Source organism: Tupaia chinensis, unplaced genomic scaffold (assembly GCF_000334495.1).
Source record: "Tupaia chinensis unplaced genomic scaffold, TupChi_1.0 Scaffold000702_1, whole genome shotgun sequence".
NCBI classification, from domain to species: Eukaryota; Metazoa; Chordata; class Mammalia; order Scandentia; family Tupaiidae; genus Tupaia; species Tupaia belangeri.
This window is the reverse complement of record NW_006160225.1, coordinates 2,514,776-2,521,300: the sequence shown is the minus strand read 5'-3', so window position 1 is coordinate 2,521,300 and position 6,525 is coordinate 2,514,776.

Here is a 6,525-nt window from a genome sequence, read left to right as displayed (position 1 = left end):
GGTCGACTACATGGGAGTCCAGTGACACAGCCATTATGCTAACTGCTGGTCCCTACTCCTGCCTTTTCAACAAGACACAAGCTAAATAAACTGAAAGCCAGTCCTTGGACCCATTAAAGAACCAGGTTCCATAGCAAACTGTCACCTTGAAATCCGCAGAGACAAATGAATCCAGAAAGTCACAATGGAGATCAGGAGCAGGTGACACTGGAGCCATAAGCTGGGAAGAATACCTAAATGGTAATTCGACAAAACACTTGAAGTCTGAGTGTGGACTATCTTGAAACTAAGAAGCCTGGAGGGCCACAGTCTTAGTGTTCCCCACTCCACCCTCAGACATCATTAGACTCTCCTCCAGGGACCTCCTATAGCCCCACCAGGTTATCACAGTGAAAAGACAAGAAATCTTCCTTCTTGGCAATGAGAAGGAAACAGTGAGAATGTGAAATATGTCCATAGTATCATTTTTTTCATTTTTTTTTTTCTGCTATAGGGTTTGTGCACTTGCCAGAAAGAAACAGAAGAGGGGGAGAAAGAAATCACCCTCCCTCCCATGGGGGATGGCCATGCCGCAATCCCTTCTTTATTCTCCTTTCTGGTTTTGGACACACATCCACATGCACCCAGTATGATTCCAAGCCACTGGGTTTGGGATATGAACAGTGGAGTCAACCATGAGGGATCCAGTGGCCCAACAACCATGCCACCTGCTGGCCCCAGGGTGTTTTTCTTAATAAAGATGTAATGTCTACGGCAAAAACTTTACCCAAACCTATCCCACTTCAAGGAAGGCTATTCCTCTGACTTAATACCCTCTAGTCTACCTGTCTTGACCATTAAAGGAAAAGCTAAGAAGTACTTTGAAGGTCAGATCCAGGGTAACAGGCTCCCTAAGAGACTAAGACATAATGTATGATTATAGAATTTTCCTTTCCCCATATCTAACCATCACACTAATAGAGTTTAAATATAACAAGGGGATACAACTTAAAATGCTGGACTATACAACTCCATCGAACAACATCTTAGGAAAACCATGAAAAATAGAATAAGAAGAAAGAAAGATTGACTTGAAGTTTTTGACACCTACAGCTGCAGCAGATATTAAACACAGTCCAACTTCTCTTGTTTAATTTATTTTATTTTACAATTAAAGTATGAATTTATTTTGGTACAAAAACTTTTTGAAATTCATACACAGTTTTTCCATTATTTGTATTTCCATGGGCTTTTTTTCCCCTAAAATATTTTTTAATTAATTAATTTACATTCATTTCCTGAGCATTGTCACAGCATACAAAATGTGGTTTCCCATCCAGAATATATTGCATAGTGGCTTAATCATGCATGTTATCGTCAATAATTTTCCATTTCTAGTTTCATATATGTGTGTGTGTGTGTGTGTGTGTGTATACACATACACATGCACATATATATATATATGTATGTAGGTATATATACATATATATATACATATACATATAGCAGATGGGAGGAGGGTTGGAAATGGCAGAGTGTCAGAAAGATGGGTAATATATATATATTTATATTTATATCTGTATATATATTACCCCTATTTCTGACCCTCTGCCATTTCCCACCCTCCTCCCATACCATCTCTGGTGTCTACAGTTGTTTTCTATTCCTTTTCCCCCCACATTTTATTGATCACAAAATTTCTTAAATAATTTAACTATTTTCAATAGCAAGTTCATCTGGTAATTTCAAGAAAAGCAGTTTTAACTTTAATAAATAAAAAAAATGCTGACCTCATTCTAAAGGCTGATTTACCTCAGATGCTATTACCTAACACATTATATCTGGCATACTATAAGATATTTATAAGGTATTTTAAAGGTTAAAAGGCAAGGAAGTGAAGCTTAAAGCATAAGAACCAGGTTCGTACATAAAAGAGATTTTGAAATTTCCTGACAGGGATTTAAAATAAGTCCAATCATGGGCCAGCTCGTGGTGATGTGGTGGTTGGGGTGGCTGTATCCCACATTGCTGAGTGCATAATTTGTATTCTGGATTTGGAGACTTGGGAAACACACCAGGGGAGCATACATGTGTGCACAAAATCCCAACAAGTGGGAGAGAGGGAGGAGACAGCATTGAGGTGTGACTATGCACCATGGGGAGTGATTTCTCATTTTTCCTCTTTCTTTCTCTCACTTTCTTTTTGTCTGTCTCTCCAGTGAGCAAATGTGTTCTGAGGTAAAATTTTTATTAAAATTAAAAAAAAAAAAACTCTAGGGACCAGCAGTTAGTGTAATGGCTATGTCGCTGGACTCCCATGTAGTCGACCGTGGTTCGAGTCCCAGATCCGGTGGCTTAAACTCACGCCGGGCGCGTGTGCATGCGTGCCCAAGATCCCGAGAGGAGAATGGAGGAGAAGGGATTGCGGCGTGGCCATCCCCCCAGGGGGGTGATTTCTCACTTTCTGTCTCTCTGTCTCTCTCTGTCTTTCTGACGAGTTGCACGCGTCCTGTAGCAAAATCCTCTAAAAAAAAAAAAAAGAAGAGAGAAAAAAAAAAACTCTAAATAAACAGACAACAAGAAAGAACAGATGAATAATGTAAGTAGAGAGATGCAAATTCTATGAAAGAATCTAAAGAAAATGCTAGAAATAAAATGGATTGTGACAGAAGTGAGGAATATCTCTGTGAGGGTTATCAGGAGCCTGCCAGGTGTAGGCTGATGAGTGAATTAGTGGGGCTGAAGCTAGATAAATAGAAACTGCCCTAACTGAAATGCAAAAAGGAAAAGAAGAAATAATTAGAAGAAAACAACAACAAAAAAGCTGAACAGAATACCCAAAAACTCTGGGATAATTTCAAAAGTTATACCATAAATGTAACTGGAAGATCAGAGAAAGAGGCAATGCAGCCTAAGAAATATTTGAAGAAATAATGGCCAAGAATTGTCTAAAATTAATAACAGACCCTAAACACAGTTCCAAGACCCCCCCAGAAAACACTCTGAAAGATCCAATTTGTATAAGAAAATAGAAGGAAAGGTACCTTTTCTAACTCATAGTTTAAGGCCAATATTACTAATACCAAAGCTATTGCAACTAATGTAAAGTACAGACCAATACTTTTCATGAATATACATGCACGAGTCCTCAGCACAGTAACTGTATCCTACAATGTAAAAATAAGTTATACATCAAAGCCCAGTAGATGTATTCCAGGTATGCAAGACTGGTTTCAAATCTAAAAAATCAATCAATTTAATCAACTACATTGACAGAAAAGAAAAAAAAATGCAGAGAAAGCATTTAACAAAATTGAATCCCCATTCATATTGAGAAATCTCAGCAAAGTAGAAATACAAAGAAAATTCATGAACTTTATAAAAAATAAGAAATCTACATAAAAGCTACACTAACATTCTATTTATGAGAGAGCAGCTAGATACATATCCTAGGATTTGAACAAGCCAAGGATATTCTCGCTCATCACTCCTATTCAACATTGTCTGGAAGCCCTACCTAGTGCAATAAGACAGAAAGGAAACAAAGTTTAAACAGTCTGAGAAGAAATAAAGCTATATTTGTCTGAGATAATATGATTGTCTATGTAGAAACACCAAAAAATCAAGAACTCCTAAATCTAATAAATGAATAAAACAAAGTTAGAGGATTCAAGGCTAATATATAAGTCAACCTTATACTATAAACGAATGGTTAAAATTTTAAATGAAACAAAAATATCATTATAATAGAACTTCTACCTCCCAATGAAATGGGATAAATATTTTTGAAATCACAGGCTATTCATGCAGAAAACTCTGAAACTCTGCTAGAAAAAAAAGAAAAACAAAAACTAAAGATCTAAATAAATGGATAGATATGTGCTGTTCATATAATTAAAAAGCTCAATAATATTAAAACTTTAACTTGTCCTCATTTAATCTATAGATACAATGTTATCCCAATGTAAACCTTACTAGCGATTACAGCTATTGACAAACTGATCCTGAAGTATATAGGAAAATGCAAAAGACGCGGAATAGCCAATATACCAATGCAATAAGGAAGGATAAAATTAGAGTCTTCATAGTAACTGTTTTTAAGAATTACAGTAAGATACAGTCATCAAAATAATGTGATATTAACAATAACAACAAAAGAGATTATGGAATAGAATAGAGAGCCCAGAAATAGACTCCCACAGATATAGTCAACTTATTGGGAAAAAAAAATTAAAGTATTCTCTTTCTTTCGTGAGGAAAAAAGGCTTGCTTTCTCACTTTCTCTCTAGCATTCTCTCTCACTCTATCCCTCTCTGGTCAAATTAAAATAAATACATAAATGGATAAATAAAGTTAAATAAAATCATTAAGAAAAAATTATATCCATGAACTCACACTGATAACAATATGTGACTAAATAAATAAATAAAGAGAAGAAGCAAATCTCACCTGTAGAAGAATTCTAAATAACCTGTGTAGATACTGTGCTCTCAAGAAGGTGAATTACCACTCCTCACTTCTAAAGTCTGGGCTGTACATAATAACTCATTTTCAAGAATTACTGTGTAAAAAGGAAGGCAGAGAAACGTAAGCCTCATATTAGAGAAACTAACAAACCCTATCTCAGTCAGGAGATGGAGAACGTCCACAGACCGTACCCTGGATATGATGTGATGCTATGGTCCTCTGTTTTGTGATTGTCCTCTCAAAAACCAATGACCCCATCTCATTACGAGAAAAACTTCAGGTAAAATCCAGTTTAGAACATGCTACAATGTACCTAACCAGTATTCCTCAGACAGTACAGCTCTCAAAAACAAGGACAGTGGGGGAACCAGCAGTTAGCGTAATGGCTATGTCGCTGGGACTCCCATGTAGTCGACTGCGGTTCCCGTCCTGGACCCGGTGGCTTAAACTCACGCCAGGCGTGTGTGCGTGCATGCCCAAGATCCCGAGAGGAGGATGGAGGAGAAGGGATTGCGGTGTGACCATCCCCCCTGGGGGGTGATTTCTCACTTTCTGTCTCTCTGTCTCTCTCTGTCTGTCTGGCGAGCACACGTGCCCTATAGTGAAAAAACCTGTCAACAAACAAACAAACAAGGACAGTGGAAGAAAGTGTCCAAGCCAAGAGGAGACTGAAGAGATATGACTATTTAATATAATGTAGTATCTGGTAATAGGAAAAGGGCATTTCCTGGAAACTGAGGAATTCTGAATGAAGCATGAACTTTAATTAATAATATATTAATTTTGGTTCATAACTATGACAAAATACCATATAAAGTTAGATGTTAAAAATGGGAAAATTGGGACTGGGGTATCTAGGAACTCTCTGTACAGATCTCCTAAATTTATTTGTAAATACAAAACTCCTCTAAAACGTACTTTATAAGACATGGCGAGTTGGGACCAGGAGATGGCATAATGGTTACATCACTGGACTCCCACATAGTTGACTGTGGTTCAAGTCCTAGACCCGGAGGCTTAAAACTCATGCCAAGTGTGTGTGTGCATAAGTGCCCAAGATCCCAAGAGGACACTGGAATAGGGATTGCAGTGTGACTATTCCCCAGGGAGGTGATTTCTCACTTTCTGTCTCTTTTTCTCTCTCTCTCTGGCAAGCGTACACACCCTATAGCAAAAATCTCTCTTTAAAAAAGAAAAGATAAGTTTAAAATATCTATAAAGTAAGAATTATCAATTAGATATGATCAACTTATTAAGCACAGTAACATCAGAAAATGAATTAGCAAATATATTGGGATGGTTAAGAATACATATATGAAGGACCAACTATCAGCTGTATTTGAAATATTGTTTTATGTACCTGAGTATATTTCCTAAATTATTTTGTATTAACTATCATGTGGGGTTGATCATAATACTCAACTAATAGGTTACTTAAGATCAACTTAGTAAAATGCAAGAAATATACGGAACCTTCAAGGATCATAGTAAGCCTCAAAAATACCACCTAGGTCCAGCCCAAGAGCTGGTAGGTAAGAGAGAGATTTCACATGGGCCACCGCAGTGGAAGTCGTAGACCTGGCAGCTTGAGCACATTCCAGGTATGTATGCACATGCCTACAACTCCAAAAGGAGGGAGAAATGAAGAAGAGATTGCAATACGACCATTCCCCAAGGGGGGAGTGTTCCCCTTTCCTGCTCTCTCTTTCTTTCTGGCAAATACCTGTACTCTCTGGCAAATTTTCTTATAAAGTACTAAAGTACCACCTATTCTTATCATTATTTAGTACATAATTTAACACTTTATTACTATTTTAAAACGTTTTTGATTTATAGGAGAATTAGAAATAGAGTAAGAAATTTCACTTAAACTCTTCCCCAAGCTTTCCCTAATGTCGGTATCCTATATAACTATGGTACAGTTGTGGAAACTTGGAGATTGACAATAATAGGCTACCATTAACTAAACTGCAAGAGTAGTTTTTTGTTGTTGTTGTTTTTTTTTTTTTTTGAGAGTTTTTTTTGCTATAGGGCGTGTGTGCTCGCCAGAAAGACAGAGAGAGACAGAGAGACGGAAAG